This window comes from Bombina bombina, chromosome 3 (assembly GCF_027579735.1).
Source record: "Bombina bombina isolate aBomBom1 chromosome 3, aBomBom1.pri, whole genome shotgun sequence".
Classification (NCBI taxonomy): domain Eukaryota; kingdom Metazoa; phylum Chordata; class Amphibia; order Anura; family Bombinatoridae; genus Bombina; species Bombina bombina.
This window is the reverse complement of record NC_069501.1, coordinates 763,752,427-763,766,660: the sequence shown is the minus strand read 5'-3', so window position 1 is coordinate 763,766,660 and position 14,234 is coordinate 763,752,427.

Genomic DNA, 14,234 nt, shown 5'->3' with positions numbered 1-14,234 from the left:
AAGGGTACTAGAGGTGTGTGAAAAAAGAAATAAACAGGTCAAAATAAGACAGTGTAAAAAGGTGAATATAGAAAAATAGAAATCAATTATATTAAAAAAATATATATATATATATATATGTTCTCTGCCATATAGATAGAGAAATGGTGTTCCTATATTGGTGATGTATAATAGTCAAAAAGTGTTCAGTGAAGAGGGCAAAAGATCAATATCTAACGTCTAGCCGAAAAAAGAAAAAAATATCAATCATTTAGTGAATGATTAGTGCACAAGACATGTAATTATGTATCTATCCTTTATAGTGCATGTATATAATCCTCTAGTCCTAAGATTTTTAACTGGGATATAAGGAAATAATTTGCAGCACAGAATGTACCTTAACCCCTTAACTCTCTTTCTTTAGTTTTCTTGAAGTTACATATAGAAAGTCTACAGTTTTAACAGGCTGCTGCCCTATTTGCTTTCTGAGGTATCTTTGTTTACTATTTCAGGAAAGAAAATGTACCTCTTTTCCCTTCCTATGCTAGTCCTTACATTTACTCTGATGGGGGTAAAGTTAGCTACCCTCGCTTTTGTACACCAAGGCAGCAATATAGTAATATCCTATATTTCAGACAATATTTGAAAATAGGCCTTTCCCTATTTATTTCTCTTGCAACAACCATTTATGTTAGTATTCAACATTCGATCTTGTATGGTTAAATAACGCTCTAAAATAATACATTACATTCGCTATATCAGCTCTCCTTAGAGAGGGTCATTACCTCGGCCCAAACAGCCTCCAAGATTTAAACCAGAGCAAGACTCTCAATTTTATAGCACTTTATATACCCCCCTATATAGATCTGGGAGTGTATCTCTCAAATTAAAGCACTTTATCCAGATATTATAGCATTTTAAACGTATTTGATATCACATACAAAAAAAAGAAAACCACTTTAAACGTAAAATATGGCACTTCAGGCTTGTTACCAGATAGCAGAGAAAAACAAAAAATGGAAAAAGATATATATGTCAGTGTCCTTTTTTAAGAGCACTACAAAGAGCGCTGCAGAGCTGGGTGGCTTCTTTTTTTTTTTTTTAGTGTAAATGTCTTAATAGGAGAGCGTAGAGACTTTATTTATTTTTCATATTCTACAGTCTTAGTTTTGTTCCGTATGCCTTTTTCTCAGTGGGCACAATAACTTGCACATGAACCCACTGTCTCCCACTTCTGCTTCCCTAAAAAAAAAAAGACAGCTTCTGGGGGGTTGTGGGTGACCAGCTTTTCCACATAAATATCCTAAGTTCAGCAGAGAGAGAGTAAAGTTTATACTTTTTACCACAGGTGGCTTAACTTTTATCAGAAAAAAAGGAGAAAGAATTATCTTTCCTGCAGAGCAAAAGCGTCCTTTCCAGCCTCCTACTCCCGGACAGTTAGAGAAAACAGAGTAAACATCCACACCGACATAGCCCGTCTAGGAGAGGTATAAAACCAGGTTATCCTCTATCTCTGGCTTGCAGGCTTCAAATGTCCAGGAGATTCTGGGAGGTGTATCATACTTTGTTTTTTCGCCGTCTAGGGCGGGCAGCTCGTCGTCCTTCTTATTGTCCCACTCAAAATGAGCGCTAGATGGCTTTTTGCTTGTCTCCTACCCCAGGTCTAGGGAGCGATGTCACCTTCCTCCAGATCCCAGGGTCCTGGGAGCACTATAATGACAGGCTTGAACCTTGGAGCGGCTGTCTGTGCTGTTTCACAACTCTAGCTAGTGAGTCACAAATGGCTATTCGGACTTCCTGCTCTCCGGACAGTGCATCACAACATGGAGGGAATCCCTGCCATCCAGACCACGGTCTTTTGGCCAGAGTGTCATACACCGCATCGGCCGTGGAGATGCTCTGGGGCACCTGTGTGAGGATGGTTCTCTCAGGACGCCGACAACACGCGTCTATACAGGCACCTCCCACAACCGGAAGTCCTCTGATCTCTGTCTTGTTGAAAGCTTGTCTCCCTTTTGTTAGCAGGAATGGACTGCATCCGAACCAGTTGGACTGACTTACTATACCAGCTAAATTAGACTAGCCTCGCTTCTATAGAGTGCCAAGCTTTGTTTACCTTTAGGTTTTCTTAAGGAAGTTAAAGTTAACAAGAGTTAGGTTTTGCTCTTCATGAAGCGATTCCATTTGGAAGATATACACTGTATCTAAAAACTATGCAATTAAAATGTGACTATCACCTTAGTTATGAGGTTAGTTATTTGTAGATGCAATAAAACTGCACCTTTGTTTAAAATGCTTTTTCGTTTCGGAAAAGCGAAATAAATTATTGTTAATTAGTATTGCTGTTCCTTATTATTATTTATGAGTTATGTATTTTCTATTCTACTATGTTGTTTGTATTTGTTTTGTGGCTATTGTTTCTGTGATGTATTTATGTTGTTGGGACAAGATGGAGAGACACCAACAGAGACAGTATCTATTACCAAACATATGTGACTATTCAACACAAGGGGTTGAAAACAATCTGTAAACAATTTCTATATCCTCAACACAATTGATACACTATGACAGTTTATGGCTTAAACTCACATTACGTAAGAGGCCTAAATTCAGACGTCAAATTTTGAGTAGCCCTTACGCAATATACCAACTTGAAAGCTAACGCTCTTTTCCTTCAAAGGACTCATTTTCCTAATAAGCAGATTACTAGATATTGGTCCAGACACTTTACACAAAATTACCACGCAACAGCCTCCACACAAAAAAGGGGGGGTATCTATTCTTCATTCATTCCTCCCTACAGTTTACCCATAACACTACAATTGCTGATGAAGAGGGCAGATATCTAATAGTTACAGGTCAAATAGATAACGCAGATATTATACTCTGCAATATATATGCCCACAATGAGAAACATGAATCATTCTTCAGACAAATCTCTTATCTACTTACTAACTGGTCACAAAACAAGATTATTTTGGCAGGAGACTTTAACATCAATATGTCACAAATAAGACTCACTCCACAAAACATGATAAGCACAAAGAAACTAAGACACAATCGTACAACCAAGGCAATCCAAGACATCCTGGCACCATACTCATTGACACATGGCAGACATTATATAGGGACACCTCAGACACCACATTTTATTTGGCAGCTCATAATAAATACACCAGGATTGATTATATATACACCAGCCAGATACTTCAACCCGTATTAATATCCTCAACAATCCACTCATGTGCCTGGTCGGACCATTAAATGGTTTTTCTTTACCTAGACGGGATACAGGATAGGAAGAGGGAAAAATCATGGACATATGACCCTAGTTTATTTAGACACCCCCTATCTTATGAAAAGAAACTGAAACATTTAACAGAATACTGGCAGATAAACACAGACACTACTAGCAACCTATTATACGCGTGGACAGCTCATAAAGCAGTCTTAAGAGGTATACTCATTCAGGACAAATCAAATTGCATCAAACAAAAAAAATTGCAATTGTCCCAGCTCCAACAGGAGATTGAGATGCTGGAGAGACAACACAGATTGGCCCTACAACAATTCATACTAACTACTTTACAACAAAAAAGAGCTACGCTAACAAAACTCCTGAACACAGATGCCACTAGGGCCATACAAAAATTAAAGGTCCAGTATTATATCTATGCCAAAAAACCTGACAAGTTATTAGCTCATAAGATACGTGAACGGAATAAGTCATTAGCTATTTCTCCCACACAAAACAGCAAAGAAGATCTGACTACACCCCCCAGGATATTGTAGATGAATTTGCCTTGTTTTATAGTAAATTATATGATGGGAGCAAGGTATCTCACTCTCCAAAAATAGATTATATCACCATGTAATTCCTTTCAGAAGCCCAACTACCCAAACTTACTAAAGCTGATCTTTATAATCTCAACACACCTATCTCAGCTTTGGAGGAGGTATTACAGGTGATTAAAGGACTAAAACCAGGTAAATTGGCAGGGCTGGATGGCTTCTCCAGAGATTACTATAAGCTCTTTAAAATTGCCTTGGTGCCCCACATCACCAAATTCTGTAATTATATATTAGAAGGTAATGACATCCCTTCAGAGTTGCTTCAAGCAAAAATTGTAGTCATTCCTAAAAAAGGGGAAAAATATCAAACTTTGTTCAAGTTACCGCTCTATCTCCCTCATTAACCAAGACGTGAAGATCTTCACTAAAATCCTAGCCAACAGACTTAAATTAATTTTACCATCTCTTATACATCGTGACCAGGTGGGTTTTGTAAAGGGCAGGGAGGCACCTGACAATGTCCATTGGATGCTCAGCATAATAGACTACTTGAATAGGATGGGAATGCCTTCTCTGCTCCTCTCGTTGGACGCAGAGAAGGTGTTCGATAGAAAAGACTGGCAATATATGATGGAAGAACTTCGTCATATAGGACTTAGTGGACCATTCCTTAAAGCTATTCAGGCAATTTATTTGACACAGACGGCACAGGTAGTATCCTCTGGATATAAATAAAAAGTATTTCCAATCCTCAATGGTACTAGACAGGGGTGCCTGTTGTCACCATTAATATTCGCCTTATGCATCAAACCCTTGGCGGCTAAGATTAGCCTCTCTCCTGATATCACAGGTATCAAGATCAAAAATACAGATTACAAATTAACCCTTTTTGCAGACGACATTCTCCTTACAATCACCAGGTCACTTATCATCTTACCAAACCTTTATACAATTCTTGATAAATTTTCCCAAATCTTGGGATACAAAATCAACCTGGATAAATGTGAGGCATTACCAGTGGCTTTGCCACAACATACAAAAAAACACATAGAACTTAATTTTGACCTCCGATCGGTTAAACACTTATTAAAAATACCTAGGAATTAGCTTGACACCCCAGTTGGAACAACTTTAAAAATACAACTACACACCACTGATCAAGACTATTAGACAAGACATTCAAAAATGGAAAAAACACTCATTTTCCTGGTATGGTAGGCTTTCAGCAGTTAAGATCAATGTTTTTCCCTCCTTCTCTACCTATTTAGGACATTACCACTTAAAATACAGATGCTAAAACTAAATATGCTCCAATCCGAACTGATAGCCCTTGTCAGAGGTAACAAATCTTTCAGGATCTCCTTTACGACCCTAACACGTCACAACAGTTGGGGGGGATAGGTATGCCAAACCTGGTAGACTACTATAAAGCATCTACAATAGCCCAAACATCCCTTATAGGGAGAACATCTAAAGAAATTCTATGGACCACACTGGAAGCAGATATAGAAAACCTAGGGAACCAAGACAATGTAATATGGACTAGGTAAACAAATAAAAGACCCACACACAAATCCCCTATCACAGAATCTAGACAACAAGACCTACATTTAATAATGAAACATGCGGACCTATTGCAATTCCACTCGCTGATGATGCCAATTAGACTATTACTTACAAAGGAAACACATGGTACAATTGATAAGTGGGCAAATAAAGGCCTATACAGGGTGGCAAATCTGGTGACCAACCATAAAATCATTACATACTCTCAGCTACAGGACACTATACACCCTCACAAATTACATTGGTATTTATATCTCCAGGTATCCACATCCATACAAACATACCTTAGAGGGTTCTCCCCACAACCTAAAACCACAATAGAAAAGATATACAACTCAACAGACAGACCAAACAAATCCATTGCCAAACTGTACTTGGACATTCATATAATTTCTTACAAAACTAAGAATAGGATCATAGATAGCTGGGAAGAAGATCTAGAAATGAGCATGGAAATTGAGAAATGGGATGACTTATTTCGCTCCATTTGTAAAGGCCTCTTGGGCGCAGATCTATGGGAAAATGTGATAAAGACAGTCTATCGCTGGTATCTCACACCTGTAAAGACATCACATGTGTTAAAGACGAATAGCAGATTATGCTATGGGGGATGCGGGGAGATAGGCTCCTATAAACACATGTGGTGGGAGTGCAGGGGAGTTAGGGAAATTTGGCAATCTTTGTTGCACCTTATCAGTACACTCCTAGAGGACAACATCCAACCTACAATATCACAAGCTCTTTTAAATGAGCATATAGGGAGGTTCAATAAAGCTATCAATACTTTTATCAGAATACTGTGCACTATTACCAGAACTTGTGTAGCTAGGTATTGGAAAAATTGAGTACCTTAATGGCTAGAAATTAGGAACAAAATCAACACAACATATGCACTATATGAATCACCATCTTGGGTTTTAGACAACAGAGACATATTTCATAAAGTGTAGTTTTACTGGATACTTAATGGACATAGAGAGTAATAATACACACCTACATGTCTCACAATGTCACATAGGAAAATAATTTGATAAATCCATCAGTCCCTTGGACACTTATGGATAACTATAAAAGTAAGAAATGTAGAAGATTGAAAACGGTCAATAACCACATAAGACTCAAAAATTGTTTATTGTTTATTATTTTATTTTCTTGTTTGTTTGTTTTTTGCTTCTTTTTGTTCAGCATTTTGTTTGCCTTGTATTTGGATTCATCTCTTGTTAATACATAGAGTTGTTGTAGCTTAAAGGGCCACTCAATCAAAATTAAACTATCATTATTCAGATAGAGCATACAATTTTAAACAACTTTCTATTTTACTTCAATTAACAAAATGTGCATAGTCTTTTTATATTTAAACTTTTTGAGTCACCAGATCCTACTGAGCATGTGCAAGAATAAGTGTGTATGCATTTGTGAATGGCTGATTGCTGTCACATGGTATGTGTATGCATTTGTGATTGGCTGATGGCTGTCACATGGTACAGGGGGACTGGAAAAAGAAAAAAAATCTACTACTCATTTGAAGTTCAAACTAAGTGCTATTGCATTGTCTTGTTATCTTGCATTTGTTGATTATGCAAATCTACAGTGTTGACTGGTCCTTTAAGTTAAACTCTTTTTCCCTTAATGAAAATTAATAGGGAGGTAAAGACTAAAAAGGAAAAAAAAGGAGGGGAGTAAAGGCAACTGAGGACAGTTAAGGCAATACAATGAAACATTGACTATTTTTGTTTGTATTATTAAACCTGTAAAACCTAATAAAAATATCAAAAACCTAAAAATGTACTTAGAAGCTCCCAGTTTAGCACTGTTGAGAAGGTTAGGCTGGGACACCCAGTGAAACAGGAAGAGCAGACCCTCCCCCCTTCCCTGAATATGAAAAGACATATAACATAAAAAGGAGCCAGCAGGAGTCTTTAAACAAATGTATACATCTGACACTTTGGGGCTTGGTTAGGAGTCTGAAAATCATCACAATCAGCACAATGTTATTAAAAAATAATCAAACTATACTTTGTTACAAAAACACTCCCAGATGGGCTATATAAATGGATAATTTACAAAACATGTATGCAAAGAAAAATATAGTGAAACATGTCCCTCAAAGGATTTTATTTTCTTTTGTAAATATTTTGGGTATGAGGAGGAGGCCATTCACTTTTTGGAGGGTTTGTGATGGTGGTCACTGGGTGGGTTGCCTTTGGTGTCAGGGGTGTACATTAGGTTTATTTAGATAGGACTCTTGGATGCTTTGGAGATTTGTTTGGGGGCCATAAAAGGCCAATGAGGCTGGAATAAGATAGTGAGCTAGAGTTGCAAGTAGGACTGTTGTTATTTAGGCACCGATATTGTAAACATCAACACAATAGCACTACGCGATAAAGGGATCTGCATCACAAACAAGATTGCTGGTAAAATTCTCTTAAGGTATTAAATCAATGTTTGAAAGCAATCTTGCCAAGAGGCGTGTTATTGCACCTTACTGTGGGTGGAGAGGATTCTCAGACATTTGAGGAATGTTTAAAGGTTTTCCATCTGCAGCAAGGGTTACTGAAAGTAATTTGGAACCAGAATTGCAGATGCCTGAAATATGCATTACAATAGCCCATGGCATTTGTTGAAGTGTTAGGTTATTGTCATGATGAACGAAACTGACAAACACAATGGACATTTATCACTTCTGAAATGTACGTATATGACAGTTGTTTCTATTGATCCCTTTGTACATCTTCGAAGGATAATAAATAAAGTAATACATAAAAATAACAATTTGGCTTAGAAAAATATAGGCAAAGAAGTGAATGTAATATTTATTCTTTTGACCAGCTTTCTTATGGTTATACACTGAATGTTGGTAGGGCGTCTCATGTATATCAATTTTACTTCAAATTGATTGATATAGAAATAGTTCAAATGTGTTTACTGTCACACAAAAGGATAATAAATATTGTGAGTGTTACTACTAAAATTCAGGATGATAAAATACTGAATGTCAGAATAAAGTGACTGGAGCTGTTCCTGTACAATGGTGGGCTTTCAAAATAATCACACTTTGTAAACTGTGTTTTGTGGAAATTGCATTATTTCAAGCATTGAAAACCTGAAGTCGCTTCTCTCATGACAAACAGTACATTCAAACGATACAGACTGGGATCCTGCAAGTAAAACACATTTAGTACAGAGTGAATGTGTTGCTCCATATTATCAATGGTAGAAATAGCACACATTTTGCCGAACATGATTTACAGGTGTGATTGCTTTTAAAAGAACATAAAATGCAGAATTTTTCATTCATAATTCAAATACACTTTTAAACAACTTTCCAAATGTACTTCTATTATCTAATTTGCTTCATTCACTTTGTATCTTTTGTTAAAAAAGTAGTTATGCACTACTGAGAGATAGCTGAAAGCCAGTGGCAAAGCGCCACCAATCAGCAACTTATCTGCCTACATCGTAATAGGATATAAAAAGAAAAAAAAAACAAATTAGAAAATAGAAAATAAATTACAAATGTATTTAAAATTGCATCTCTGAATCATGAAAGAAAATACTATTGTAAATGGGAACAGCTCCCACCACTTTATTCTGACCCATAATAAAGGGACAGGAAACCCAAAATTTTTCTTGCATGATTTGGATAGAACATACAGTTTTAAAAAACTTTCCAATTTATTTCTATTATCAAATTTGTTTCATTTTCTTGTTATCCTTTGCTGAAGGTACAGCATTGCACTACTGGCAGTTAGCGGAACACATCTAGTTAGCCAATCAAAAGAGACAAATCTGTACAAACACCAATCAGCAACTAGCTCCCACTAGTGTAGGATATGTGCGTATTCTTTTTTAATGAGAGGTACCAAGAGAACAAAGCACATTTGAAAATAGAAGCAAATTTAAAAGTGTCTTAAAATTACATGCTCTATCTGAATCATACAAGATTAATTTTGACTTTCATATCTCTTTAATATATATATTTTTTTAGATATGAAGACACAAATGATAAGCTTAGATTAATATACACACATCACTACATCCTGTTAGCAAGTCTAGAGGTGTATGCATTCAATGCAATTATAGTAAAGTTACACCCCTGGCATAAAGTGTTTTGCTAGAGGAAACAGTTGCACTAAACTATTTTATTAACCATTAAACCACCAACCCCCACATTGCAAACTACCCCTCTATACTTTAACCCCCAAACCACCACAAAGTAACCCACTACACTAGTAACCCCTATACTGCCACACCCCCACATCACAATATACACCACTACTATATTAACCTCTAAACCACCACAACCATCAAAACCCCTAACCAGCTAACCCCCTAACCTAACACCCACTAAGTTGCCACAAAAAATAACCTTACCTGTAAAAAAACTAGCCTTGCCTTAAAAATAAAAAAAAACTAACTTTAAAGGCATTTAGTGAAAGAAATGTAACAGGGTTAGCCTTGAGAAGTCAGCAGGGTGCATATCAATACCTCAATTGTCTGAGCTAGATTACATGTTAAGTGGCCCACATAAATAAGGAAAATATATTGCATTTTTTTCATTCTGCTTAACAGTGCAGTTTATAGAAAAATATCAAGGTGTTTTTTTTTCTTAAGACCTCTGCTCCTTAACTCGTCCGCTGCCTTTAAGGCTGCAGACATCAATCTGCCCGATCTCATACGATCGGGTTGATTGACACCCCCTTCTAGCGGCCGATTGGCTTTGAATCTACAGGGGGTGGCATTGCACAGGCAGTTCACCAGAACTGCTTGTGCAATGATAAATGCCGACAGCGTATGCTGTTGGCATTTATCTATGTCTGGCGGACATGATAACTATAGCAGATCATGTCCACCAAACACTTGATAAATCAGCCCCATTATGTTTAAATGTGTGTACATATGTATTTATACGTTTATGTATTTGGAGATACATATACACATATCAACACATAAATACATATATATATGTAAGACGTGAAGAGAAAAAGAGTTACATCCAATTGTGGTCCCGATAAAAAGTGGAAAGTGCAAAGTTAGACAAAGGTCTCAGTCTAACGCGTTTCAGCTCCTTTAAGCCGTACTCATAGACTGATGGGATACTTTGTATTTGCGTGCAATATATACAGCTACAACTTAATTGATTAATTGGGGTCTAAAAAACAATTAACTCCTAACATGCACCTATGATTGTAAAACCAATTCTTAAGGACCAAATACAACTCTTTATTGTTAAATAATATTGGTCCTTAAATTGCTTTTGAAGATAAATTATGTTCTTATTCCATGTGACTAATGCCCAACCTTAAGACTTATATTCAATCAATAAATATCACAATATAATGCATTAAACTGTTGTGTTCTATGTTAGTGCAACCTACTAAAAACCATACTATATGTCAAATGTCCCCTTTAAACCTACTATTGGCTATACTAATTAACAGAGCTATGTATCAACTATCGAATATGATCATGATCATTACACCCAGAGATTTGTTTGACCCACACTTGGGTTCAAAAAATGATACCAAGAGGTTGTCCTATAGCATATAATAATCACCTCTATACATTATTCATTGCTCATGTTCAAACATGTCAAAAAGGTATTATTATTATTTTTGTTTTCAGACACTATATCCAATAGACCTCTTGTTTACTCAAAATTGTGTCTAGGTCACCCCCCTAACAAAGAGGAAGACTTTCTCCCCAATGGTCCATCTCAGAGAGTCTGTGGCCTAGATTTGGAGTTCGGCGGTAAAAGGGCTGTTAACGCTCCGCGGGTTTTTTTCTGGCCGCACCATAAATTTAACTCTGGTATCGAGAGTTCAAACAAATGCTGCGTTAGGCTCCAAAAAAGGAGCGTAGAGCATATTTACCGCAAATGCAACTCTCGATACCAGAGTTGCTTACGGACGCGGCCGGCATCAAAAACGTGCTCGTGCACGATTCTCCCATAGGAAACAATGGGGCAGTTTGAGCTGAAAAAAAACCTAACACCTGCAAAAAAGCAGCGTTCAGCTCTTAACGCAGCCCCATTGTTTCCTATGGGGAAACACTTCCTACGTCTGCACCTAACACTCTAACATGTACCCCGAGTCTAAACACCCCTAACCTTACACTTATTAACCCCTAATCTGCCGCCCCCGCTATCGCTGACCCCTGCATTACACTTTTAACCCCTAATCTGCCGCTCCGTAAACCGCCGCCACCTACGTTATCCCTATGTACCCCTAATCTGCTGCCCTAACATCGCCGACCCCTATGTTATATTTATTAACCCCTAATCTGCCCCCCACAACGTCGCCGACACCTGCCTACACTTATTAACCCCTAATCTGCAGAGCGGACCTGAGCGCTACTATAATAAAGTTATTAACCCCTAATCCGCCTCACTAACCCTATCATAAATAGTATTAACCCCTAATCTGCCCTCCCTAACATCGCCGACACCTACCTTCAATTATTAACCCCTAATCTGCCGACCGGAGCTCACCGCTATTCTAATAAATGTATTAACCCCTAAAGCTAAGTCTAACCCTAACACTAACACCCCCCTAAGTTAAATATAATTTTTATCTAACGAAATAAATTAACTCTTATTAAATAAATGATTCCTATTTAAAGCTAAATACTTACCTGTAAAATAAATCCTAATATAGCTACAATATAAATTATAATTATATTATAGCTATTTTAGGATTAATATTTATTTTACAGGCAACTTTGTAATTATTTTAACCAGGTACAATAGCTATTAAATAGTTAAGAACTATTTAATAGTTACCTAGTTAAAATAATAACAAATTTACCTGTAAAATAAATCCTAACCTAAGATATAATTAAACCTAACACTACCCTATCAATAAAATAATTAAATAAACTACCTACAATTACCTACAATTAACCTAACACTACACTATCAATAAATTAATTAAACACAATTGCTACAAATAAATACAATTAAATAAACTATCTAAAGTACAAAAAATAAAAAAGAACTAAGTTACAGAAAATAATAAAATATTTACAAACATAAGAAAAATATTACAACAATTTTAAACTAATTACACCTACTCTAAGCCCCCTAATAAAATAACAAAGCCCCCCAAAATAAAAAATTCCCTACCCTATTCTAAAATACAAATATTACAAGCTCTTTTACCTTACCAGCCCTGAACAGGGCCCTTTGCGGGGCATGCCCCAAGAATTTCAGCTCTTTTGCCTGTAAAAAAAAACATACAATACCCCCCCCCCAACATTACAACCCACCACCCACATACCCCTAATCTAACCCAAACCCCCCTTAAATAAACCTAACACTACCCCCCTGATGATCTTCCTACCTTGTCTTCACCATGCCAGGTTCACCGATCCGTCCTGGCTCCAAGATCTTCATCCAACCCAAGCGGGGGCTAGACATCCACTGAAGAAGTCCAGAAGAGGGTCCAAAGTCTTCCTCCTATCCGGCAAGAAGAGGACATCCGGACCGGCAAACATCTTCTCCAAGCGGCATCTTCTATCTTCTTCCATCCGATGACGACCGGCTCCATCTTGAAGACCTCCAGCGCGGATCCATCCTCTTCTTCCGACGACTAGACGACGAATGACGGTTCCTTTAAGGGACGTCATCCAAGATGGCGTCCCTCGAATTCCGATTGGCTGATAGGATTCTATCAGCCAATCGGAATTAAGGTAGGAATTTTCTGATTGGCTGATGGAATCAGCCAATCAGAATATAGTTCAATCCGATTGGCTTATCCAATCAGCCAATCAGATTGAGCTCGCATTCTATTGGCTGTTCCGATCAGCCAATAGAATGCGAGCTCAATCTGATTGGCTGATTGGATCAGCCAATCGGATTGAACTATATTCTGATTGGCTGATTCCATCAGCCAATCAGAAAATTCCTACCTTAATTCCGATTGGCTGATAGAATCCTATCAGCCAATCGGAATTCGAGGGACGCCATCTTGGATGACGTCCCTTAAAGGAACCGTCATTCGTCGTCTAGTCGTCGGAAGAAGAGGATGGATCCGCGCTGGAGGTCTTCAAGATGGAGCCGGTCGTCATCGGATGGAAGAAGATAGAAGATGCCGCTTGGAGAAGATGTTTGCCGGTCCGGATGTCCTCTTCTTGCCGGATAGGAGGAAGACTTTGGACCCTCTACTGGACTTCTTCAGTGGATGTCTAGCCCCCGCTTGGGTTGGATGAAGATCTTGGAGCCAGGACGGATCGGTGAACCTGGCATGGTGAAGACAAGGTAGGAAGATCATCAGGGGGGTAGTGTTAGGTTTATTTAAGGGGGGTTTGGGTTAGATTAGGGGTATGTGGGTGGTGGGTTGTAATGTTGGGGGGGGGGTATTGTATGTTTTTTTTTACAGGCAAAAGAGCTGAAATTCTTGGGGCATGCCCCGCAAAGGGCCCTGTTCAGGGCTGGTAAGGTAAAAGAGCTTGTAATATTTGTATTTTAGAATAGGGTAGGGAATTTTTTATTTTGGGGGGCTTTGTTATTTTATTAGGGGGCTTAGAGTAGGTGTAATTAGTTTAAAATTGTTGTAATATTTTTCTTATGTTTGTAAATATTTTATTATTTTCTGTAACTTAGTTCTTTTTTATTTTTTGTACTTTAGATAGTTTATTTAATTGTATTTATTTGTAGCAATTGTGTTTAATTAATTTATTGATAGTGTAGTGTTAGGTTAATTGTAGGTAATTGTAGGTAGTTTATTTAATTATTTTATTGATAGGGTAGTGTTAGGTTTAATTATATCTTAGGTTAGGATTTATTTTACAGGTAAATTTGTTATTATTTTAACTAGGTAACTATTAAATAGTTCTTAACTATTTAATAGCTATTGTACCTGGTTAAAATAATTACAAAGTTGCCTGTAAAATAAATA